The sequence below is a fragment of the Musca domestica genome, unplaced genomic scaffold (genome assembly GCF_030504385.1).
Source record: "Musca domestica strain aabys unplaced genomic scaffold, Musca_domestica.polishedcontigs.V.1.1 26, whole genome shotgun sequence".
Taxonomy (NCBI): Eukaryota; Metazoa; Arthropoda; class Insecta; order Diptera; family Muscidae; genus Musca; species Musca domestica.
This window is the reverse complement of record NW_026712283.1, coordinates 10,906,458-10,933,203: the sequence shown is the minus strand read 5'-3', so window position 1 is coordinate 10,933,203 and position 26,746 is coordinate 10,906,458. Positions and strand designations below refer to the sequence as shown.

General features: G+C 34.4%; 1 protein-coding gene across 4 annotated transcripts in view; it reads left to right on the top strand.

Annotated features, from left to right (window-relative positions):
- The window catches only part of LOC101896747 (leucine-rich repeat and fibronectin type-III domain-containing protein 3), a 399,938-nt gene that overhangs the window by 222,773 nt on the left and 150,419 nt on the right, over window positions 1–26,746 (top strand). For all 4 annotated transcript variants that reach the window (XR_009342463.1, XR_009342464.1, XM_059123971.1 and 1 more), the window contains exon 5: window positions 6,541–6,570. The gene's annotated coding sequence lies outside the window, so the exon portion shown is untranslated. The remainder of the gene's footprint in view (window positions 1–6,540; window positions 6,571–26,746) is intronic.

Sequence of the window (26,746 nt, the reverse complement as noted above, 5' to 3'; positions counted from 1 at the left end):
TCATCTGTGTCTATTACAAAAACATTTTGAAACCACTGAAAATTTTTCTTTCAAAAATTGCAAAAAAAAAAATTCCACGACTTGCCCGGACCCAATAGGCTACCCCTTTCCCCGATAAAAACCAACAAAATATTTTGTGCCTCATAAACCTCTGAACCTTTCCAATTTGTAGTCACTCCACCTTCTATCTTGCATGGCATATAATAGTCGACCATGGCTTACATCATCTTCTTCATTTCATCTGTATAAGTTTTTGTTGTTTTAGTTTTGTTTTTTTTTTTCTTCTGCTTTTGCTGAAGTGCCCGTATTTCAATCAGAGAATTTATTTTTTTTAATTAAAAACGAAAATATTTCCATAAACAAATGTATAAATATTTCAAAATCAAAAGAATTTATGATAAACACTTTGCATACTTGCCCGCACTTCTGCTTGTTAGTTAGTCTGCCCTGGGGGTTTGGGGAGGGCATTCTTAAACTATTTTTTTTTTGCCTCACAAAGAGATATGGTGGCTTAATAATAACTAATACAGGGGATTTTTAAATGAACAGAGTAGATGGCGTGACGGGTCATCTGACATGACACCGAGGTTCATCTACTGTAGAGTAGATGACACCGAGGTTCATCTACTGTAGAGTAGATGACACCGAGGTTCATCTACTGTAGAGTAGATGACACCGAGGTTCATCTACTGTAGAGTAGATGACACCGAGGTTCATCTACTGTAGAGTAGATGACACCGAGGTTCATCTACTGCAGAGCAGATGACACCGAGGTTCATCTACTGCAGAGCAGATGACACCGAGGGTCATCTACTGTAGAGTAGATGACACCGAGGGTCATCTACTGTAGATTAGATGACACCGAGGGTCATCTACTGTCGAGTAGATGACAGTGAGGGTCATCTACTGTCGAGTAGATGACATCGAAGAGCATCTACTGTCGAATATATGACAACAAGGGCCATCTACTGTCGAGTAGATGACATCGAGGGTCATCACCTGACGAGTAGATGAGATCGAGGGCCATCTCCTGTAGAATAAGTGACGTCGAGGGACATCTACTGTCGAATCGAAGATACCGAGGCCCATCTACTGTCGAGTAGATGACACCGAAGGTCATCTACTGTAGAGTATATGACGTCGAGGGTCATCTACTGTAGATGATGTTTAGGGTCATCTACAATAAAATAGATAACCGTAATATTTTTAAAGATATCTTTAAATCTTTAAATTAGTAAAGACTTTATAAATTTAAATCCCATTGAAGGTGATACTAAAAACCAAATATTTTGGTTTATTATTCAAGGTTTTTTTCCATATTTTTTGGTTTATTATTCCATGCCTATTCCACAAAAAATGCCGCATTGTTACAACAGCAACAAACAAACAAATAAATAATGTCATTATTAAATTCCTTTTGGTTTTGCGATATGCCATCCTTTTTTTTGGTTTGCAGCAGGAATTTTGAATGTGGCTGCTTTATTTGTACAAATGATTATTATTTTTACAAATTACAAATGTAAATATTATTTGGATTGGATTTACACGGTTATTCGGCTTTGGTTTTTTGTTTTAGTGTAGCTTTGTTCAAATATTTGCCAATAAGACTATTGAGTTACTACACCCTCTCCCCGAATTTTCTTTCCTCTTTTGTAAAGGATTTTCCCTGATTTTTTATTTACTTTACCACAGTGTGGTATATTTGGTTGCTGTTGGTTGCTCTGTGTGTGTGTGTGTGAATGTATATCGGCCTATATGTGTTGTATGTCTGTATGTGCATTCCTTTAGTGTGGTCTGGTTTTTAGATTTAATGGAGATAAATTTAATTTATGATTTGATATTCGAGATAATCGTTTTAATTTAGCACTTTAATGTTTATAATAAATGCATGCAAAAATAAACATGGATATAAACATAAATATATAGTTTAATGCGAGCAAATGTGTGTGTGAGAGCGAGCGTGTGTGTGTGTGTGTGAATTTCGAATTCATGTTGAAATATAATTCACAAAAGCCCATGTAAATATTAGCCTATAGAGTATTTAATTATTTTTAATATTTTAAAAGATTACGCCCCAAGAAAAATTTCAAGCTGTTTTTATAATTTATTGGAGTTTTTTAATTTTTTTGGAATATTTTTTTCGAGGGCCAACAAACGTAGACTTCAAAGACCTCTGACGTGGAATTAAAAAAAAAATTCAAAGACAATAAACGCTTGTTTTAGACCACAGAAAAGGGATTTTAGGGACCAGGCAATGCGGATTTTTTTAAAAATGTTTTTTCAAGAACTATCTGTCGTGAATTTTTTAAAAAATATTTTTTTTTTCAAAGAGCAAAGAGGCTTGGTTTTAAAGAATATTTTTTTCAAGGACCAAAGAAACGTGGATATTTTAAAGAAAAAAATTGTAAGGACCAAAAAAACGTGGATTTTTTAAAGAAAAAAAAAAAGGACCAAAAAAACGTGGATTTTTTAAAGAAAAAAAATAAGGAGCCTAGAAACGTGAATTTTCTAGAGAAAAAAATTTAAGGAGCATAGAAACGTGAATTTTTTAGAGAAAAAAAACTTTAAAGAGCCTAGAAAAGTGGATTTTTTAAAGAAAAAAGTTTAAGTAGCCTGGAAACGTGGATTTTTTTTTAAAGAAAATCGCTGATTTTTTAAATAATAATTTTTAAGGACCACCAAAATGCGGATTTTTTAAATATTCATTTTTTAAGGACCACCAAAACGCAGATTTTTTAAATAATATTTTTTTAAGGACTTCCAAAACGGAGATTTTTTAAATAATAATTTTTTAAAGACCATAGAAGCTTAGATTTTTAAGGAAAATTTTTATTCAATGACCACCAAAACGCGGATTTTTTTAAAGAATACTTTTTCAAGGACAAATAGGCTACAAGTGTGGATTTTTAAGATTATTTTACCAAGGACCACAAAGACTATCTGAGGGTGGATTTTTTAAAAAATATTTTTTCAAATACTATCTGGTGGTAGGTTTTTTAAAAAATATTTTATGAATGATCAACAGAACATGAATTATTTACAGAATATTTTTTTCAAGGTATTTTTTGTATTTTTTAAGAATTTTTTTCTGCAACGACTTCCTTGATTTTTTAAGAAAATTTCCTTTTCCAATAAGTTCTAATTACTTGGGGACCATTAGAAGCAAAAATCGCCGAGTCTTTAACAAAAACATTGCTAAGGACATTATTAAAAATCGTCGAGTTTATTACTCAGATGTTAAAATCGAGTATTAGGGACCTCCTGATCAAAAATCAAGGATTCACAAAAGAAATGTTAGAGACCTCTTGACCAAAAATTATGGATTTTTAGGGACCTGACACATAATTACGGAGTTTTGAGAACCTCTTCTCTAGAATTCTCATCTCTTAAGAATATTTTTTAAAAATGATTTTATGGGCCGCCTGACACCGTGATCGGGGAGTTTTAAGAGAAATGTTTGGAAACACCCTGACCTGAATATTTTCCTAAAAGAATTAAAGCTCCCTGAGAGAAACACATGCAATTTTCTGTTTTCATGGAACTCTCTATCCAAAATTGTGTTTTTAAGATAAAATATTATTAAGTGCCTCCTGACTTTTTCATGGATCTTGAGATAAAAAATCATGTTTTTGTAAAGAAACCTATTTTAAGAACATCCTTGCAAAAGGCCTGGATTTTTGAGACATTGTTTAATTTACCTCCGACCATAAAATCGTGGATTGTTTAGAAAAAATGTTAAAGGACCCCTTAACCAAATATCATAGATTTTAAACAAAGTACGTACCACGATTTTGCTCAAATCGTAGATTTTATCGGAAATTCGGTCCATGATCTTCTAGATCAAAAACCTTAGTTGTCCTTATGGTGGTGGTTGTATAGAGATGATTCTGTGGAACTTCTGAACACTTTTCGTACAATTATAATACGCATTTCCAAAACCTAAACCACCTCCATATGTCCATTCTATACACGAACAGCCACTCAAATACCAAAATTTCACATTTCAAGCACTATTGAATGGAAACCCACAAGTGGCTATAGTTAGAGCACTCCAGCATTTAAATCTTTTGTGTCTCGTACCATCGGTCGTTAACGTGATACTCGTAGCGTAGCCCGACATCAAGGAAGTGGACAAAAGAAAACAGCAACATCAGCAGAAATGCTTCGAAAAGGAAAGAAAGCGACTTGATCGAAACCAGCGTACCTCAGTGGCCAAAAAATTGCTCGTGAGCTGAACAATATTCCATTCGGCAAATATTGAAAAATGAGCTCGGGGTAAAGCCATTGCAATTCCACCCCAACAGAAAGAAGATAGACTCAAAAGAGCTAAAGAGATGCTTCGCTTGACCGAAAGTGGAGAACTGCCGAATTTGGTTTTAATTTTCTCCGATGAGAACACATCCGTTGTCCAGCAGTTTGTAAACAAACAAAATGATCGTGTTTACATGCCAAAGAGGTCAGCTGAAAATGTGCATCTTCGGTTGGCCACCAGAACTCAAGCGCCGGCCATGGTGATGGTGTGGGCCGCCTTAACAGCCGATGGTCGCTCTTAGCTCGTATTTATCGACCGTGATATCAGAATAAATGACGAATATTATAGCGAAAATATTCTGGTGTGTATTAAAGCCTTGGGCACGCAAACATTTTGGCCGCAGACCTTGGACATTCCAACAGGACTCAGCACGCGCCACCCATGAATGGTTACAAAATGGGGTTCTCGCTTTATTTCCAGCTCACCACCAGAATCTCCGGATACCAATCCGTTGGATTATTGTGTCTGGAGTATTTTGGAAGGCAAGGTTGACACTAAAAAAGCGCAAGCGCTTCGCCGGGAATGGGCCAAAATACCGCAGAGCAATTCGGGCAGCGTGTACGGGTTTCATTGGCCGTTTGAAGGCCATAATTCGTGACAAAGGTAACCAATTCGAACAAATCTAAACTTAGTCTAAAATTTGATGCTATTAAAAAGAATGCAAAAATATATATCGAATTCTGTTCATCGACTTCAAATGTCCTGAAACGGATTTGGTCCAAAGAGATCTATCATCTTACACCGTTATTTCGATGAGCCACTTTTGGCCTTACCAAGTGATAAATACCCTTTGAATGCCATATGGCTGTGGGTATAAAAATCGACCACTATTTGGTAAAAAAAGGTGAAAGAATATTAAAAAATATAATAATTTGGGCAAGGGTCCTGGAAAAAAATCCTTATAAATTCGCGATTTTTAGCCAGGGTGTCATTTATAAATTTACTTTTAAAAATCGGCAGATGGTTAAAAAAATCTTAAAAATCCACAATTTTTTGTAGGTATTTTATTTTTAAAAATTAAATTAAATTTTTTTCAAATTGAAATATCCCTGTTTTTTCAATCCATGATTTTCGGTTAATGTGTCTCTCTGTTGAAATTTTCTTAAAAAATAAAGATTTTGGATCAGGATGATACAATAAAAAATTTTTGAAAACAGATAATTTTTGGTAAAGTTTGGTAAAGTTTTTTTTAACAAATCTACGATTCTTTGATCAGACTCTCCTGATCAAAAATCTTGATTTTAAAGACATTGTTTTAAGGATCCCCCCACCAATGATTTTTTTCCAAATAAAAATTTTGCCATAAAATTATCCTAATTTTTTTAATCCATGATTCCTGGTTAGTGATCCCCACTATTGAATATTTCCTTTAAAAAAAAGATTTTCGAATAGGATGGTACAATAAAACATTATCTTAAAAACAGCTTCTTTTTTGCCATGAAGACCATGAACTAAGTTTCTTAACAAATCTACATACGTTTCTTTGATCAAAAGATCTAAACAATGTCAGAATAATTCACAAATTTTCCTTGGAAATCCAAAAAAGACAAAATCCTTGTTTTTCTCTTTCTCCTAATCAAAAATCGTGATATTTCTGGGACATTGTTTTAGGGACCTCCCCACTAAAAATCAGTTTTTTGTTGACTTCCTAGAAATTCTTAAAATTCGGATTTTAGAAATGTTACTACAAAATTATATACCTCGACTTTGCACTGCAGTTTTTCCTCGAGTGTTCCCTAAGCTGCAAAAAAACAACTGGCCCGCATAAGTAAAATCAACAAACCAATACTTGAAAAAAACTCCCACCTCTTTTATTTGTTTTAATTTCCACTATACTACATTACTCGGAGTTTATATCAATAGTCATGCAGCTCACCAACACATACAAACACCCCCACACACGATGATTCTGGGCAGCATTTTGAATAGCATAAATAGGCACATTTGTTGATTAATTTCATAAAATTTTAAATGCCAGCCACAAAAGACCAAAGGAGCGATGTTGTTGAAATAGTCGATAAAAAGTAGAATATTTAAAATTATTTATTTCTATTTAAATATTTATGCAGATTTGACTAAACTATAATGCCCTGCTTAGTTTTCTAACTCTGAAAATATTAGATTTTAAATAATTTATTTGAATTGAAATGTTTTTACCAACGATTTCCATACACTATTTGCTTTAATTTGTAATTTGTTTGGTTTTTTGTTCTCTTGTTTCATTGCAGACTGCTTCTTTGGAATTTTGATGCCCTCAGGTATGTTTATTTTGCACTATGTTTCCTCTCTCTCTCTCTCCCCAACTTCCCTTTCCCCTACTCTCATCCCATTCGTTTGGTAACTGTGCTAACCAACCACAATTTACCGCCAATGATAGCTAGCATTTCCGTTCCCAATTCACTTTGGAATTGTTCTTTTTTTTGCAAAAATGTTTTGTTGTTGTTGCTGTTGTTGTTTTTTTATTTCCTCATTTCCTATTTCTTTTGTTTCTTGTATTGTTTGCAAGTTTCGTTGTTTTGTTTCGTTTGGGTTTTTTGTCTTGCGGTATTGAATTTTCATTTCCTATTTCCTCCGCTCCCCTCACCCCCACCAAAACTTTATTCTCTGTTTCCTTTTCCAATAACCATTTAGTCTGTTTTAACCAATGACAATGCCAATGAAAGAAACAAGGGACACAATCAAATGAAATTGATGGAATAACATAAACAAGTTAAGAAATGGAAAGAGGAGTTGCTGGGTGAAGGAGAATGCGACAATATAGGAGCTCTGCATGGAAGTCGGTTTGAAGGTCTTTTATATAAAAATATTTTCGGGGACTAAGATGTATAAAAATACCTCTACAGGTCCTTTTTAGGCAGAAGACCATCAAATGGAGTTCTGAAGATAAACTATATTTTTCAGGACTACTAGAGCTTGGACGCTTTCCTCAGATCTGCTAGGGCCAAAAGGTCTTCCACATGTCCTTTTTAGGTGGAAGACTATCAACCGGTGCTTGAAAGATATAGGATGTTCCTCCAGACTTCTAGAGCTGGAAGATCTTCCTTAGATCTTCTGAGGTCAAGATTTCTGGCAGGAAATCGCTGTGAAGGTCCTTTATATAAAAGTAATATTTTAGGAAGCAAAAAATGTATAAAAGTACCTCTACAGTTTCTTTGAAGGTAGAGGATCATCAACCGAACTTTTAGAGATAAAGTATATTTTTTTAGGACTTCTAGAGCTTGAATGCTTTCCTCAGATCTGCTGAGGTTAAATGGTCTTCCACCGGTATTTTAAAGGTTTTGGTATTCTACATTCAAAATACCTGTGGAAGATCTTTTAGTCTTAGAAGATCTGAAGATAAAGGATCTTTTTTAGGACTTCTAGAGCCTAAAGATATTCCTTGGATGTTTTAAGTTTAGACGGGGATTTTCGGGATTTGCAAGGGTGTTCAATGTTTAAAAGAACCTACTGAGATATGTTGCGGTTAGAAGATACCTTCAAAGACCTTCTTTAGTTTTTCAATGCTTAAATACTTTCTCCACGCGTTCTGTAAAAAAATACCTTCAAAATACCTTTTATGGTCCTATATGTCCTTAATAGTCCAACTTTTTCGAGTTTTTTATGAGAAGAAAATCTTCTTTGGGTCATTTTTGGACAGTAGTCTTACTTATCGACTTCTATGGATAAGTGCCTCATTTTAGGGGTTTTATGGATGGAAGAGGGTCTTCAAATTTTCTATGGATAGAAAAACATCTTCAAGTCTTCTATGGCAAGAATCTTTCCTCAGGTCTTCTGCGTATGTAAATGGCCTCCTATGAGCCCTCTATGGAAGAGGGCTGACCAAAAATTGGAATTTCTAAGGAGCTCCTGACCAAAAATCGTTCATATTGCAAGCCAAAAAATTTATGAACCTTACTTTTAATAATCGATGAAATATATTCCTAATGTCTATAAAATATTCTTAAATGATCCTCCTGTTTCACAAGACTGCTGACCAAACATCCTTTTCTAGAAAATATTTTTTGGCGATTTCCTGACAAAAATCAGTGAATTTTTAAAAAACTTCGTCCTGACCAACATCTACTCAAAATTTTCTATGACAAAAGAGTCTTATTTCTATATAGGGTGAGATAAAAAAACTGCAACAAAATCAAACGCCATAATTTTTACGTTTTTTTTTTTTTTAATTTTATTGAATGAATGCAAAACATTTCGGAAATAGCATCAAATTTCAGAATGAATTTAGATTTGTTCGAATTGGTCACCTTTGGCACGAATTATGGTCTTCAAACGGCCAATGAAACCGTCACACGCTGCCCGAATGTTGCTCTGCGGTATTTTGGCCCATTCCCGGAGAAGCGCTTCCTTGAGGTGATTGAGGTATTTTTTAGTGCCAACCTTGCTGTCTACAATACTACAGACACAATAGTCCAACGGATTGGTATCCGGAGATTTTGGTGGCCATTGTGCGCTGGAAATGAAGCGAAGAACCTTATGTTGTAACCACTCTTGGGTGGCGCGTGCTGAGTGCGATGATACTGGGTCCTGTTGGAATGTCCTAGGTCTGCGGCCAAAATGTTTGCGTGCCCAAGGCTTTAATACACCCTCCAGAATATTTTCGCTATAATATTGGGCATTTATTCTGAAGCCATGGTCGATTAATACCAGCGGAGAGCTACCATCGGCTGTTATGGCTGCCCACACCATCACCATTGCCGGCGCTTGAGTTCTGGTGGCCAACCGAAGGTGCACATTTTCAGCTGACCTCTTTGGCAAGTAAACACGATCATTTTGTTTGTTTACAAACTGCTGGACAACGGATGTGTTCTCATCGGAGAAAACCAAATTTGTCAGTTCACCACTTTCGGCCAAGCGAAGCAACTCTTTGGCTCTTTTGAGTCAATTTTTTCTCTGTTGCGGTGTAAGTTCGTGCACTTTTAGGAACTTCAATGGCTTTACCCCGAGCTCATTTTTCAATATTTGCCGAATGGAATGTTGCGATATGCTCAGCTCACGAGCCATTTTTCGGCCACTGCAACGCGGTTTTCGTTCAAGTCGCTTCTTTACTTTTCGAACCATTTCTGCTGATGTTGCTGTTTCCTTCCGTCCACTTCCTTGACGTCGGGCTACCAGTGTCAAGGTAACGAGAATACTTATTGTAAGTCTTCTCTAAGTCTTCTGTTGCTTCAGGTTTTTTTTTTGTGTAGATAGACATTTCCTAGATGGAAAACATTCTTGAGGCCTTTTATAGCTAGAACATATGTTTAAGGTCATCTGTAGATGAATGTATTTTAACAGGTCTTCTTAGAGGGCATAAAGGCCTGAGAATACTATTCTTTCCTTCTTAAGGTCTTTTGTACGTAGTGGACATTTTGAAGTTATTTTATTATTAGAGGTCCTAAAGATGGCGTATTTTATATATTGAGGACCTCCTTTTACTCTTCAATGAGTAGGGTATTCTGCACAGATCTTCCGCGAAAAGTTTCTGAAACTTTTCTACGTCATCTGTAAATTTAAACATCCTCTGCCAAATTTCCTTAAGTTTCCTTTAGTAGATGACATATTTGAAGTATTTTTTTTTTTTTTTTTTTGTGATCTACAGAAGTTCGTATAGGACCTCAAAAGATTCACAAAGACCCAAAGAACAACTTATATTCATAAAAGACCTTTAAAAGGTTACCGTACACCAGTCGCTAAGAGTATGAGTGATTTTAAATATTTTTCATATCACTCATACGGCAGGGTATTCATAAAAACGACCTGAAGTCCACGGAACTAGATTAGGAACTAGTGCATTCGATTGAACTAAATTGGTACAACTATAACAGATGATTCCTGAGAATTCTGACCCTTAAAAGTCTTCCTTGGATATAGGGTCTTCTATTTCACGTATAAGGACAAAGGTCCCTCTTTCATTACATGTCCTGATGTAATGTACCATATTTTTCTTTCCTTTAAAATTACATCACCGGACATTTAGCAGATCATTGCGAAAATGTGTAAAAAAAGTACCACACGAACATACGCCCACACAGCAGCGGAAGTACCACAAAAAACTAAATGAGTTTAAATACAAAACAAACGTTGAATGTTTTTATTTGTTTTGTGCAATTGTTTCTATTGAGCTCTCCCCTCGCTCCTCCTCCCCTCTCCTCGCCCCCACACAGACACGATTCTTTGGAACCGTAATATCTTTGTGTTGTTATTTCGATGGAGTTTTCATTATCATCGTTTGTACCTTTATTGACAATTACATACTTATCGGATTAACACAAACACATGGCGGACACACACACACTACTACATCAGTACACATTCAATGGCCATAGAGATGTGTGTGTCGTTCTGTAACACTTGAAAATAGAAAAACGACGGTTGGGTTCGTTTAGCTGTTCAGAGGAATGTCCCTCCAAATATTTTATGAAAACCAACCAACCAACACACACACAGACACATACACCAAATTCACACACATTGACATTGAATTGTATCCCTTTTTTCGCCATTTCTCTCCCGCAATCCTCTTCTCTCTTTCTCTCTATTTTTTTGTTTGTGTCCTGCTGCTAACAAAGACATTTGCACGTTCTAACATTTCAAATGTAGGTTGTGGTAACCGTTTTTGTGGTGGCGTCGTTGCTGGTAATAAATGTTTCTGGGGGAAAATAGAATTGTTTGTCGTCATGTTAGTCCTTTTTAAAGGATCACATACACATTGCACACTCACAATGGAATATGTATGTCAATGGCAGGGTCAATTGTTTATTGGTATCTCTTTAGTTTTTTTTTTTTTTTTTTTTGTTTCTTTGCTGGTTTGCCATCTAAAACCCCCCGAGTTTCAATTTACTTCCAGGTTATGAAACAGAATTATTTACTATAGAAATTTTATAGACTTGTCATTTTCTCAAAGTCCTTTTTTGTGGGAAATAATGTGAGAATTGATTATCAAGGAAGAAACAACGAGACAATATCCAGTTGTTGAAAATATAAATGGGCAATGTTGTCATTTTGAACTGGAAAATTACGTGGGGTTATTCAATGGTTATTGAGAGGAGATTTTTATATGGCACTAAAAGGAAAAAAGCTTAAGGCGTGTTAAAGGGCATAATGAACGACCTAACAAGTTAAAAAGTATAAATAGGTTTGCCGACTATATTTATGCCCTCAGCTTATGACAATTGCCAAAAAATGCATTATTTTTAAAAACACGACTTAATTCTCTCAGGATACCAAAATTTTGGTCCAGGGAGTCCTCAAAAAATATTTTATTTAAATTTCGATTTTTCTAGGAGGTCCTTGACAAAAATCCAAAATTTTTGGCCAGGACCTCGTGATGAGGATTTCCTGTTAGCTATTTTTGGGAAGAGAGATTTAAATGAAATGATGATAAATGATTTGTTAGCTAGGGCACCATAATTTTCGAAAAGGAAGTCCTTGGCACAAATGATTTTTAAAAACTTAATAAAAATCTTATTAACAATATTTTTTAAAAAATAGTTTTGTATTTATTACCATTTCCAAATATTGAGGAGGTTCTTGAAATAAAATGTCGTAAAGTATTCCAGATTTCTATACCAGAAAAAATACACTTCAAAAAAAATGTCAAATTATAAAAAGTCCTTAAAAATCCCTTGAATTTGGCTTAAAGTCCTTAAAAAAGAAATTTTCTTAAAAAAGTTCAGGAAGTCCTTAAAAATGATTTTTTTCAAATTTCGATTTTTCCAGGAGGTACTTGACAAAAATCAACAATTATTGGCCAGGATCTCGTAATGAGGATGTCCTATTAGCTATTTTTGGAAAGAGAGTTTTTAAACAACGAGAGACATACATTTTTTTCACAATCCATCCATGATTTTTTAGCCAGAAAAGGAAGTCCTTGGCACAAATTATTTTTAAAAATTCCACATTGTTTTTTTTTTTTTTTTTTTTTTGTAGAAAAAATATTTTTTAAAAATTAATTTTTTAGTTACTTCTATTGCAAAATCTTGAGAGGTTCTTGAAATAAAATGTCGTAAAGTATTCCAGATTTCTATACCAGAAAAAATACACTCCAAAAATTCTCTATTTATATAAAGTCCTTGAAAAATAAATATTCTTAAACAATTCCAGGTAGTCCCTAAAAATATTCGTTTAAATTTCGCAATTTTTCCATGAGGTCCTTGATAAAAATCCACAATTTTTGACCAGGACATCTTTATGAGGCTTATATTCTTTTAGCCGATTTACATTATTTTATTAAATTCATCCATGATTTCTGCCAGAAAATCATTAAACTAAGCAAAAACCACCATTTTAGGAAGAAAGTTATAGACAGTATTTTTTTTTTTTTTTTTTTGTAGAAAAAATATTTTTTAAAAATTAATTTTTTTTTTAATTATAGTGGTAATACACTTCAAAAAAAAACTTCTCAATTTATATGAAGTCCTTAGTTTGGCTTAAAGTCCTTGAAAAATAAATATTTATAAACAATTCCATGAAGTCCCTAAAAATATTCCTTTAAAATTCCCAATCTATCCATGAGGTCCTTGACAAAAATCCACATTTTTTGACCAGGACATTTTTATGAGGATGTTCTATTAGCTATTTTTAGAAGTAACGCCAGCCTTACATTCTTTTAGCTGGCTTACATTATTTTATTCAATTCATTCGTGATTTTTGCCAGAAAATCATTAAACTAAGCAATAACCATAATTTTTTGGGAAGAAAGTCCTTCACACAAATGATTTTTACAAATTTCAAAAACTTAAAAAAATCTTTTCAACGATATTTTTTAAAGATTCTTTTTTTATTTATTACCATTGACAAATCTTTAGGATATTCTTCAAATAAATTTCTTAAAGTATTCCAGATTTCTATACAAAAAAAAAAAAAAATACTGTTAAAAAATCTACAATTTATATAAAGACCTTGAATTTGACTTAAAGTGTTTGAAAATGAAATATTCTTAAAAAAAAGCCCAAGAAGTCCCTAAAAATATTCTTTTAAAATTCACAACCTTGCTATGAGGCCCCTGACAAAAATCCACAATTTTTGACGAGGACATCTTTATGAGACTTATACTTTTTTAGCCCATTTACATTTTTTAATCAATTCATCCATGATTTTTTCCAGAAATCATTAAACTAAGCCAAACCATAATTTTTAGGAAGGAAGTCATTGACAGTAATGATTTATAAAAATTCCACATTATTTTTTTTTTTGTAGAAAAATTTTTTTTTTTTTTTAAATAGAACAGTGTGGCTTGTTTGTTCGGGATACCGTAGTATTTTGTTGTTGCAAAATGGTCTGGCTTTATCCCTTTATTGTTGTTTTTATAAAAACAACGTTTGTTTATTAGTGGAGATCGATGGTAATGTTTACCAGGGGGTAAGGCAGGGAATACCTAGGTTTCGGAAATTAAATTAAATTAATTTTTTAATTACTACTATTGCAAAACCTTGTCTTGAAATAAAATTTCGTAAAGTATCCCAGACTTCTATACCAGAAAAAGTACACATCGAAAAAATCTCAATTTATATAAAGTGCTTGAATTTGGGTTCAAGTTCTTGAAAAATAAATTTTCTTAAAAAATTCCAGGAAGTCCCTAAAAATATTCTTTTAAAATTCACAATATTTCTAGGAGGTCCTCGACAAAAATCCATAATTTTTGACCAGGACATCTTTATGAGTGTGTCCCATTAGCGATTTTAAGGAAGAGAGTTTTTAAATAACGTCAGACTTATATTCTTTTAGCCGATTTACATTATTTTATTTAATTCGTCCACAATGTTTGCCAGAAAATCATTAAACTAAGCAGAACCCACCATTTTTGGGAAGGAAGTCCTTGACGTAGATGATTTTTAAAAATTCCACATTTTTTTTTTTGTTTTTTTTTTTTAAGGACATCATTTCAAAAATATTTTTTTAAAAATATAAAATTTTTATTTATTACTATTCGAAAATCTTGAGGATGTTGTTGAAAAAAATTTCGTTTCCCTGATTTATATACAAGAAAAAAATATTCTTGATAAATTCACAATTTATATAAAGTCCTTGAATTTGGCTTAAAGTCTTTTAAAAAGAAATTTTCTTAAAAAAGTCTTGAAAGTCCTTGAAATATATTCTCTTAAATTTCGAAATTTTTCCAGGAAGTTCTTGACAAAAATCCAAAATTGTTGGCCAGGACGTCCTGAAGAGGATGTCCCATAAACTATTTTTGGGAAGAGAGTTTTTAAATAACGCCGGGCTTACATTTTTTATTCAAACCATCCATGGTTTTTGGCCAGAAATTCATTAAATTAAGCGAACCCCATAATTGTTGGAAAGGAAGTCTCTGACAGAAATGATTTTTTAAAAAATCCATAACTTCTTGAGGGAAGTCTTTTATTGAAAAACCATGTTTTATACCATCAGCCGCCATATGGCTACCGAGGGCATATATCATTTGATAAGGCGAAAACGTGCCTCATCGAAATAACGGTTTTAAACCCTAGGTCTCTTTGTTCCAAATCCATTTCAGGAAATTTGGTGTCGATCTTGCGATGCCCGTCCGTCTGGCTGGTTCGCACGATAACTCTTGCAGGTCCAATCTTGGTATATCGTAATATTATTGTCAAACTTAGATCGAGTTCGGAGATTGGCAACATCGGTCCACTCCTTCTGGTAACTCCCCTACAAAAGTCAAAAATTTCCAAAAAAAATATTTTACTGCACAGAAAGAGAAATGATAATTCGATTTTACTCCTCCTTTGTAAATCCTAATATTTCCACCAATGCTGCGTCAGGTGCGAAAATTGAATATATCGGTCCACTCCATCAAGTACCTCCCCCATAAAATGTGATGTAAGAGTCCGATTGTCTTCAAATTACACACATCACAATATTTTTATTAACTCAAGGTTTGGTGTGAATATGGAATATATCGGACCACCTCTTCTGTTACCTCCCCCACAAAGGGTCAAGGTTGATTAACCAAAACGGTCATAAGATTCAAAATAAGCATCCGGTTCTCTTCAAATTACAATCATCAAAATATTTTTATTAATCAAAGGTCTGGTTCGAAGGTGGAATATATTGGTCCACAATTCGGGTACCTCCTCAACAAAAAGGTCAAAATTTTGAATATCCATGAAGCTCATAAAACGCGAAATTAACATCCAATTCCATTTAGGCTTGGCATATCTCAATATTTTCATCAACACAAGATCGGTTATAAAGATGGTAGAGATCGGACCACGTCTTCTGGTACCTCCCCACAAAGGGTCACAATTTTGGAATAATTATATCTCTCATAGAAAGTGCTCTCATAAAAAGTGCATAAGCATCGGACTCTCTTAAAATTTCACACATTTCAATATTTTTATTAACACAAGATCTGGTGTGAATATTAGATATATCGGTCTACTCTTTCTGGAACCTCCCCAAAAAGGGATCAAATTTTTAATAATAAAACGCCCTAAAAATGCGAAATATGCATCCGATTCTTTTCAAACTTTACACATCCCAAAATTTCCATTAATACAAGATCTGGTGTGAAGATGATAGCTATCGTCCTACCCCTTTGGGGTACCACCCTCACAAACAATCGCAATTTTAATTACTTAAATCATAACCTGCGAAACAAGTCAGCGATCCCATTCAAACCTGGTCTATCTTAATATTTCCTTCAACAAAAAATGTGATGTGAATGAATTTTTCTACCCACTTCCTCCAGAAAAATTTAAAATTTTGATTTACAATTATTCGCATAAAATTGAAAATAAATGTTCGAATTCTTCACATTCTGCAGGTCCCAATGTTATTATAGGTATTAGATGAAGTGGATACTTCGATCCAATATATCTGGCACCTCACGCACATCTCAAAATTTTCTAAAAAATATCACATATCCCATATCTAGTGATATAATCCAAATATGGAACGTTGTAATATTCATATCAGGCATATATCAAAAAGGAGTTGGATAATATTGGCCAACTCCTTCAGAAGTTCCCCAATAAAGGCTCAACATGATGCAAAATAAATACAAATATTTTTAAATAAGCGGACAATAGCTGAGGGTATAAATCCGTCGCCAAAAGCCGACTGATACTTTTTAACTTGTTCAATATATATTTTCAAGGAAATATCATCGCATCCTAACATTTAAAAAATTCCATAAAACTTTGATTTCCAGGATTTCAGCCGATCCTCTCATTGCTGTCAAAACAAGTGTCAATCAAAATTATATGCGGAGTACATATTTAAAACAATCTGACTGATTTTGCTTGTTTTGCAGATAACAACCATTCACGTCATTCATTTCCCGATAATTTCACTTTAGCTGATGCTGGTAATGACAGACGATGGGTAATTGTAAATTGTCAACAGTTTTTTTCTGCGCGCGATTCTTAATAAAAAAGAATCATTGAATTACTGGTCGGGCCACAAAAAACTAGTCAACTTTCAATGACATCGATAAATATATACACGTTTTTTACGGCTTATATCCAGCATCCTTTACGACCTCGTTTACACAACCAGGACGACGACAATCATGAATTGAAAAGAGTGGCGCTGACAAAAAATACAAGCAAACAAACAAACATTTGGAAATAAATTGTATTTGGGTAAATAAAGAGGAAAAGCGGGTACTTTTTCACCAACACACGCACACAGAAAGCTGAAAAACTTTATATATAAAAACGTATTTTTTATTATATATTTAAAAAAATCGCTAAAAGTTTATCCTTTTATATGAGAGAATGAATGCACACCCACACTCTATAAATTTTCCCCCATGGTATAAATGAGAGAGAAAAAATCGTGGAAAATGGGCGATAGTTTAGAGTTGAGTTTAAAATTAAAATACGAACACGAATGGCAAAACTCTTTGTCAACATGCATCCGGTTTCCGTTAAATTATCCTTGCAACAACAAAAAACAGGACGATGCAGGTGACTAGGGCAGAAAAAACAACTCAAATATACTCGCACATTTTCAATTGTAATGACAGATCGAGTATATCAAGGATAATAAATGCTACCAAAAAATTAAAAATATAAAAAAACTAAATTTTTTAGGGACCAAGAGGACATTAATCTTTTAAATAATATTTTTTTAGGATCAAAGAAACGTAGATTTTTTAAAATATTATTTCAAGGACCAAAGAAATGTGGATTTTTTAATCAATCACGGATTTTTAAAGAATATTTTTTTTAAGGATCTCCAAAGCGTGAATTTTTTCAAACTATATTTTTAAGGACCAATATAATGTGAATTTTTTAAAGAATATTTTTGCAAGAACCAAAGAAACGTGGATTTTTTAAAAAAATATTTTTGCAAGGACCAAAGAAACGTGGATTTTTTAAAAAAAATATTTTTTCAAGGACCAAAGAAACGTGGATTTTTTTTAAAGAGTATTTTTTTTAAGGACCAAGGAAACGTGGATTTTTTAAAAAAATATTTTTTCAAGGACCAAAGAAACGTGAATTTCTTTAAAGAGTTTTTTTTTTCAAGGACCAAGGAAACGTGGATTTTTTAAAAAAATATTTTTTCAAGGACCAAAGAAACGTGGATTTTTTTAAAGAGTTTTTTTTTTCAAGGACCAAGGAAACGTGGATTTTCTAAAAAATATTTTTTCAAGGATCAACAAGACGTGGATTTTTTATGGAATATTTTTTCAAGGACCAATCAAACGTGGGGTTTTTAAGAATATTTTTTCAAGGACCAAAGAAACGTGGATTTTTTAAAGAATATTTTTTTAAGGACCGAAGAAACGTGGATTGTTTAAAGAATATTTTTTCAAGGACCAAAGAAATGTGGATTGTTTAAAGAATATTTTTTTCAAGGACTACTAACAAACGTGGATTTTCAAGGATTTAAAAAAAAAATCAAGGATTACCAACAAACGTGGATTTTTAAGAGGAATATTTTTTCAAAGACTGCCGACAAACGTGGATTTTTAAGAGGAATATTTTTTCAAAGACTGCCAACAAACGTAGATTAAAAAAAATATATTTTTCAAGGACTACCAGCAAACGTGGATTTAAAAAAAATTTCAAGGACTACCAGCAAACGTAGATTTTTTAAAAAAATATTTTTTTCAAGGACCAAAGAAACGTATATTTTTTAAAAAATATTATTTCAAGGACCAAAGAGACATGGATTTTTTAAAAAAATATTTTTCAAGGACCAACAGGACATGCATTTTTAAGCACATTTTGTTCAATGACTCAAAGATAATGCTAATCGGCACAAAAATTTAAATGCAAAGGTTTTATTAAAAAAGTTGAAACATTCTACCGAACTCTCTCATCCCATGCTACATTTATTCTTTGGTTGCAGCAAAAAAGGACATCACATTGGTTTTGAAACTTTTCTCTACGAAATAGATTTGTCTTTTTTTGTGTCATGCTCTGAGATTATCATCATTTTAGTTCATACATCAGCCTTAGGTTGCCACAAACATATACATATACAGATATACATTCATAAATATGTGCAAGGATCAGCAGGACAGGGAATAACACCAGCATATTGCAGTTGTATCAATTTTTTCTCTCTCCCACTCTCCCTCTACATCCCAAGAGTTTTTTTTATTTCTCTCATAGTTGCAATCCCAGAACTACATCCGTGTGTCGTCTGAACCATTACCCGTCCATGGTTAAGACCATCATCAACCAATATGAATGGATAATTCCTATGTCATCTCCTTCCTTGTCACCAGCATCCTCCTGCTCACCCTTTGCTCATCCTTTTAGGATGCACTCCTCGACATATTCCTTAAGGTTTGCCAATATCATCATGTGTTGTCATTTTGGTATTTCGTTTTGTCGGTAACATTGGACGACAGGTACCATGTCGAGGATATGTTATGTGATTTTTTGTTGTTGTAATTGTTGTTGTTTTAGTAATAAATCCATCCATTGAAAGGAGATTTTTTCTTCGAACTAGTGACAGTGAAGTAGAGAGACAAAAAAGTAAAATTAAAAGATGGGGAAATTTTGATAAAAAAAATTTTCTATAGTTAGACCAGAAATTGTTCCTACCCATTTATATATATATATATTTTTTTTTTTTCCCATTTTCTGATTCCTGGGAGTAATGGTGGTCCGTCGAAGTTCATTCAACGTCAGAAAATGTTTTCGTCCTCCCCTTTAAAAATGATTTTTATAATCCTACAGTGCAAGGACAACCAGGAATGGATTTTACTAAAATATTGAAAATTTACCAAAAAAAATGTTTTCTTTTAACCAGTAATCAAACAATTTTCTCAATGAAACAACTTTTATTGCCCACCTCCATTTTTTTCGATTTTTTTCGATTAACGACATCCATATTTTTCCATTAACATCCTTTATGAATTACCATACGGAGATGTAAGGATAAACATATTCCCATGTGTCTTATCATCACCAATCACATTGTACCCCAAATGATACGACTATAGGCAGGATTGTCAGCTTCAGGAATCAAATGACACAAATCTTCCCCCCCACCTTTTCTCTTTCTCCCAGTACTGGCTAGTAATTTGTTCCCATGCAACTGGGGTAAGTAAGGAGAGATAAAAATCAACTGCAGTACCTGCGAAAGAAGTTATACGTATGTGTATTCGTATAAGTTTCAAATATGTATTTAAAAGCTACCACAGCCAGGGTTACTTTGTACTTTCCAAAATTATTTCCAATAAAAAAATTGCGAAAATAAAAATTATTTTAATTAAAAAAATTAATTTTTAAAATATTTTTTTAATTTTAAGGGGTTAGGTTAATTTTCACACGATTTTGTCTGGAATATTTTTTCAAGGACCAGCAGTCCTATAAACTTAGTTTTTAAATATAATTTGTTTAAGGAGTGTACAGATTCTTTTAAGGACCAAACCATGTCATTTCTGAAACATTTTCCCAAGCACTCTTGAATTTCCTCTTTTGACAACATATTTTTCAAGGTCCAATGGACTTTTTATCGTTTTTTGTTCTCTATTATTTTTTAAGAACCAAAGGACCTTGTTTTTTAATATATTTTTTTGAAGGATATACAAAAAACTGCAACAAAGTCAAACGCCAAAATTTTTACATTTTTTTTTTTAAATTTTATTGAATGAAAACAAAAAATGTCGGAAATAGCATCAAATTTTAGAATAAATTTAGATTTGTTCGTATTGGTCACCTTTGGCACGAATTATGGCCTTCAAACGGCCAATGGAACCGCTGCCCGAATGTTGCTATGCGGTATTTTGGTCCATTCCCGGCGAAGCGCTTGCTTGGGGTGATCGATACTTTGGTATATTTTAGTGCCAACCTTGCTTTCTAAAATACTCCAGACACAATAGTCCAACGGATTGGTATTCGGAGTACTTTTTGGCCATTGTGCGCTGGAAATGAAGCGAGGAACCTCATTTTGTAACCATTCTTGGGTGGAGCGTGCTGAATGCGATGGTGCTGAGTCCTGTTGGAATGTCCAAGGTCTGCGGCCAAAATGTTTGCGTGTCCAAGGCTTCCAGAATTTTTTTTCGATAATATTCCGCATTTATTCTGATGCCACGGTTTCGGTCGAATAATACGAGCGGAGAGCGACCATCGGCTGTTATGGCTGCCCACACCATCACCATGGCCGGCGCTTGAGTTCTGGTGGCCAACTGAACAACCGGTGCAAAATGTGCATTTTCAGCTCACCTCTTTGGCAGATAAAAACGATCATTTTGTTTGTTTACAAATTGCAGGACAACGAATGTTTTCTCATCGGAGAAAACCCAAATTCGGCAGTTCACCATTTTCAGCCAAGCGAAGCAACTCTTTAGCTCTTTTGAGTCTATTTTCTTTCTGTTGCGGTGTAAGTTCTTGAACTTTTTGGAATTTCAATGGCTTTACCCCGAGCGCTCACTTTTCAATATTTGCCGAATGGAATATTGCGATATGTTCAACTCACGAGCCATTTTTTGGCTTTCGCTTTTTTACTTTACGAACCATTTCTGCTGATGTTGCTGCTTTCTTCCGTCCTCTTCCTTGACGTCGGGCTACGCTCCCAGTAACGAGCGATAATACGAGACACAAATGATTTATTCACATTTAAATGCTGGAGTGCTCTAACGATAGCCACTTGTGGTTTTCCAGCCAAATAAAAAAAATCACACCAACACGCTTGAATTCCGTCACGAATAACTTGTTTTCTAGAAAATTCTCACCAAAGTGCTTTTCTACGCTTGTAAACAATATAATGAGCTGTCACTGCAATAATTTTAACAGCTGTCGGACGTGTGGCTTCCAAATGATACGCAGTCTGCAGTTTTTTCATCTCACCTTTTACAATCTTGAAAGCATCGATTTTTACGAATATTTTCTCAAACATCAGTAGGCCTAGTCTTAAGGTTTTTATTAGTATTTTTCCAAGACCTAACAGCCTTGATTTTTCCTAAAATCATTTAAGCAGAACTCCCCTTCCAAACTTTAATTTGTAGATTTGAACATGTAGATTTTTAAGAATATTTGAAGGACTTACAGTCATCTCATTTTCAAAAAAAATTTTTCAAAGACCAGCATTCGCTTTAATTTTTAAAACTATTTTCTAAGAATTAATAGACTTTTTTTCCTGGTTTTTAGAAACAACTTTTTCAACCTTTGACCTTCTACAGTTGCATTTTTTTAATATCTTTTGGTGACTAGCAGTGGGTTTTAGGCGAAAATTCCATTTATCTAAATATTCCCAATATTTTTAAAGGTCAATAAACTTCCGATTTTTTTTTAAATTTCTCTCAAGATCGATCCTCATGATTTTCTAAATTTTTTAAGGACCAATTAACTTCTGGAATTCTGTTAACATTTTTTTCAAGGACCATCACTCCTGACATCATGGTTTTTTAGGTAAATTCTCTATGATATCAGCAGACCTAAATTCTCGTGGAATATTTTCCAAGGACCAGCATACTTCTTAGCGTGAATTTGTAAGAATGGCTTGCGATGCACCTGCGGTGTGCTATTTTAAGTATATTGTGCCCAGCCCTGACAGAATGTCTAACAATGATTTTTAGAATATTTATAAGGATCATAAGTCCTCTATATATTTTCAAGATTATTTAAAGTATCAAAAGATTTGTTTAAGTTAATTTTTAAGAATCGCTTGGCAAGTCCCCATGGCTTTCCAAAGTGTGTTATTTAGGAATTTCTTTCACGTAGAAAAAACACAGATTACCAATAGTAGGAAGATATTCTACAAGCCTCATATAGATTAAAAAGACCTTCTATAGGTTTCCTGCTGATGGAAAACCTCTTAGCAGTATCCTAAAAATAATCTTCAAGTCTTCTAAAAATATAAGAGCTTTTATAAGGACTGTTCCACAGATCGCAGATTTGTGCATGCCATCCACATATCGAAGGTCTTTTACAGAATGATTTTTTTTAAAGGGAAGACATTCTTCAGACCTACAAAGTTTCCTACAAATAAAAAACATTATACAGGTTTTATATATGTAGCAGTCCTTCCAAAGTTCTTTATATGGACCAAATACAAATCTTCTATAAATTTAAGACGCCTTGAAGACCTTCAATTGGTCTTCTATGTGGAGAAGACCATCTAAAGGATTTCTACACATTGAGGAATTCTGCTGTATATAGAAGGCTGTTCTACCGGACAGAAGAATATGTACATGTGTTGTAGAGATACAAAACCTTTTACTTGTCCTCTTCCGACTAAAAATCCCTTGCACTTCATCTCTAGACTCTAGGCCTTTTATAGATTTATGGATAGAGTTTCTTCTATGGGTTCTCCGCAGAAAAAAGTGAACTTTTGTTAATCCGCTACATGTCTAATAATTCCTGTAGCTTATCAGAAGTTGAAATACCTTCTAGGGGTTTTCCGTTGTCAAAAATTCTTCAAGTAGTCTTTCACTGGCTGAAGAACTTACGCCGGCTTTTTCTGGGTTGAAGACCATTTATATAGGTTTTCCATAAAAATAACTCTTTTAGAACTTCTAGAGATAGATTAAATTCTACAGACATATAAAAGCTCTTTGACAGCTCTAAATACTTTTTATGTACCTTCAATTCTTATAGAAGATCTTCTAGATCAGGGTTACCACTGTATTTTTTAAATTATTGTCTTTATTCGAATTTTTTTAAATCTGAAAACGACAACCCTCCTTTCACATTAAAATCTTTTTTAATATCTAACCGCATAGAAAAAGGAAGACCTGGCAAATGTCACATTGGCAATATGCGAATGTTTGGTTTCGGTTTGTTTCGGAATATACGTCTGGTCTGACATATTCATATGACATTTTGCCATTTTTAAATATTTCTCAGGCTGGACCACACCAACACACACAAGTGCACACAGTTGTGGACAAGTACGCACACACATACATATGTGTGTGTTTATTTCAATTCTTGTGTTTAGGATATTTTGGTCCTTTCCATTGCATGAACGGAAAGGACACTTTTTGTCCTTTCTGCCTTTTCATTTTAAATATTTATGTGCTTAGCATGAATGTTTCTCTGGCCAGAATTCATAAGCATGGAATGTATTTACTTGGAAATTCGTTGCTGTTGCAGTTGATTGATTGTTCAATTATGAGAAAAATTATCCAATAAGAATTGTACCGACATACATTTGTATATTGGAATGCTGGCTTCATTGTGTTGCTCATTATGTAGCTGACAAGGTGTTTTGTAAATTTTAAGGATGGAGGAGATGGGTTGTTGACAGTATGGGAAATCAGCTTAACGACCTGGAATTTTATGTGACATATTGAAAAATTTCAAAATTGTTCCCCTGAAAAATATTGAAATATACCCTCAGCCATATGACTAGGTTAGGCTAGATTAGAGGATGTTCGGAGACCTGCTGGTCCATTGTCATCATCCTTATAGAGTGAAAAAAAGAAATAAAGAGAGAATGAAAAAGCTTATGTTCGAAGGGTTTATCCACGAAAAATTTATCGTGTTATATTTAGCCATTTTAGTCTTCTCGCTAACTGAAGAATTATTGACGGCTCAGTATTGGAGAGTGAAGAAAGATCATACAGAGTTCGCTTACCCCCCGTGAGCCTCAGTCTGACTCTAACCGTAGTTGGACATTCATAGAGTAAGTGTTGCGCAGTTTCTATCTCTTCCTAGTCTTGACAAAGCCTGCAATTGTCAGTATCGTCACCACCTCGCCCCCGTCCACTTGGAAGTCATGGCCCTAATGTTACAGTGATCTGTTATTAAGCCTACTTTAGCCATTTTAGTCTTCTCGCCAACTGAAGAATTATTAACGACTCAGTATTGGAGAATGAAGACAGATCATGCAGAGTTCGCTTACCTGTGAGCCTCAATCTGACTCTAACCGTAGTTGGACATTGACAGAGTAAGTGTTCCGCAGTTTCTATCTTTTCCTGTTCCTAGTCTTGACAAAGCCTGCAATAGCTAGTATCGTCACCATCTTACCCCCACCCCCCTTTCTACTTGAAATCATGGCCCTAATGTAACAGTGGCCTGTGATTAAGCCTACTACAAGTTTTAGCTCCTTTCGGAGATAACGGGTCAAATTTTTTGGAAGTAATACAGCTTCTTACATTGTGCAAGTTCCGCAGTTTCTATCTCTTTCTAATCTCGACAAAGCCTGGAATAGTCAGTATCGTCACCACCTCGAGCCACACCCACCCCCACCCCCCCCCCCCCTCCCAAACTTGGAAATCATGGCCCTAATGTTAAAGTGACCTGTGATTAAGCCTACTAAATTTCGGATTAAATTTCCAGAATAGTGTGTGTGTATAATGTGGAAGAAGTGACACAAAGATGGCTACACTAAGCTCTCAATCTCTAGAACAGTTGAGTCGGAGCCACTTTTTGCATATACTTCTGCAGCTTCATTGCCAGAAATGTTGCTATGATCGGAAACCCAGCAAAGCTTAATAAAGGACTTCACTTTTTCCAGAGCAATCCTGCACTGCAGGACTGTCATAGATTTGATGATGGACGAATTCAGTACTTTTAGGGCCGCCATATGGCTGGAAAGGATATACATCATTCTATACGGCCAAAACGTGCTCATCGAAATAACGATTTTGGACCCTATGTCTCTGTGGACCAAATTCGTTTCAGGACATTTGGAGTCGATCTCCCTCTCGAAGGGAGTATTCGATTTGGTCCAAACTTGGTACATCGTAACATCATTATCAAACTTAGATCGAGTTCGGAGATGGGCAATATCGGTCTACTCTTTCTAGTATCAACCCAACAAAAGGTCGAAATTTTCAAAAAAAAAAAAAAAAAATTACTACACATAAAGAGATCGGATAATCCGATTTTGCTCCAACTTTGTAAATCCTAATATTTGCATCATACTAAGTCAGGTGCGAAGATGGACAATATCGGTTCACTCTATCAAGTACCTCCCCTACAAAGGGTCAAAATTTTGAATAAGTATAACTCTTATAAAATGTGATGTAAAAGTCCGGTCCTCTTCAAATTACACACATCATAATATTTTTCATTAACTCAAGGTCTGGTGTGAAGATGGAATATATCAGTCCCCTCCCTCTGAAACCTCCCCCACAAAGGGCTAAAAATCTTGAATATCCATGTAGCTAATTAAAGGCGAAATTACATCCGATTCCATTCAGACTTGGCACATCTCAATATTTCCATCAAAACAAGATCTGTTATAAAGATGGTAGAGATCGGACCATTTCTTCTGCCACCTCCCCCACAAAGGGTCAAAACCAAAACGATTATAAAATTCGAAATAAAAATCCGGTTCTCTTCATATTTCCCACATCCCTTTATTTTTACTAACACAAGATCTGCTGTGCAGATGGAATACATCGGTCAACTTCTTTTGGTACCTCCCCCACAAAGGGTAAGAATTTTGAATATACGTGAACCTCATAAAACGCGAAATTAGCATCTAATTCCACCCAGACTTGGTACATCTCTATATTTCCATCAATACAAGATCTATTAAAAAGATGGTAGGGATCGTACTATTTCTTCTGGTACCTCCCCCGCGAAGGGTTCAAGGCTTCTTTATATTTGGCTGAAAAACCACAAGTGGCCATCGTTAGAGCTCTCCAGCATTTAAATTTGAATTAATCATTTGTGTCTTGTACCATCGCTCGCTACCGTGATACTGGTACCGTAGCCCGAGGTCAAGGAAGTGGACGGAAGAAAACAGCAACATCAGCAGAAATGGTTCGAAAAGTGAAGAAGCGACTTGATCGAAACCCGCATCGCAATGGCCGAAAAATGGCTCGTTAGCTGAACATATCACAATATTCCATTCGGTAAATATTGAAAAATGAGCTTCGGGCAAAGCCATTGAAATTCCAAAAAGTGCAAGAACTTACACCGCAACAGAAGGAAATAGACTCAAAAGAGCTAGAGGGTTGCTTCGCTTGGCCTAAAGTGGTGAACTGCCGAATTTGCTTTTGGTTTTCTCCGATGAGAAAATATTCGTTGTCCTGCAGTTTGTAAACAAACAAAATGATCGTGTTTACTTGCCAAAGAGGTCAGCTGAAAATGT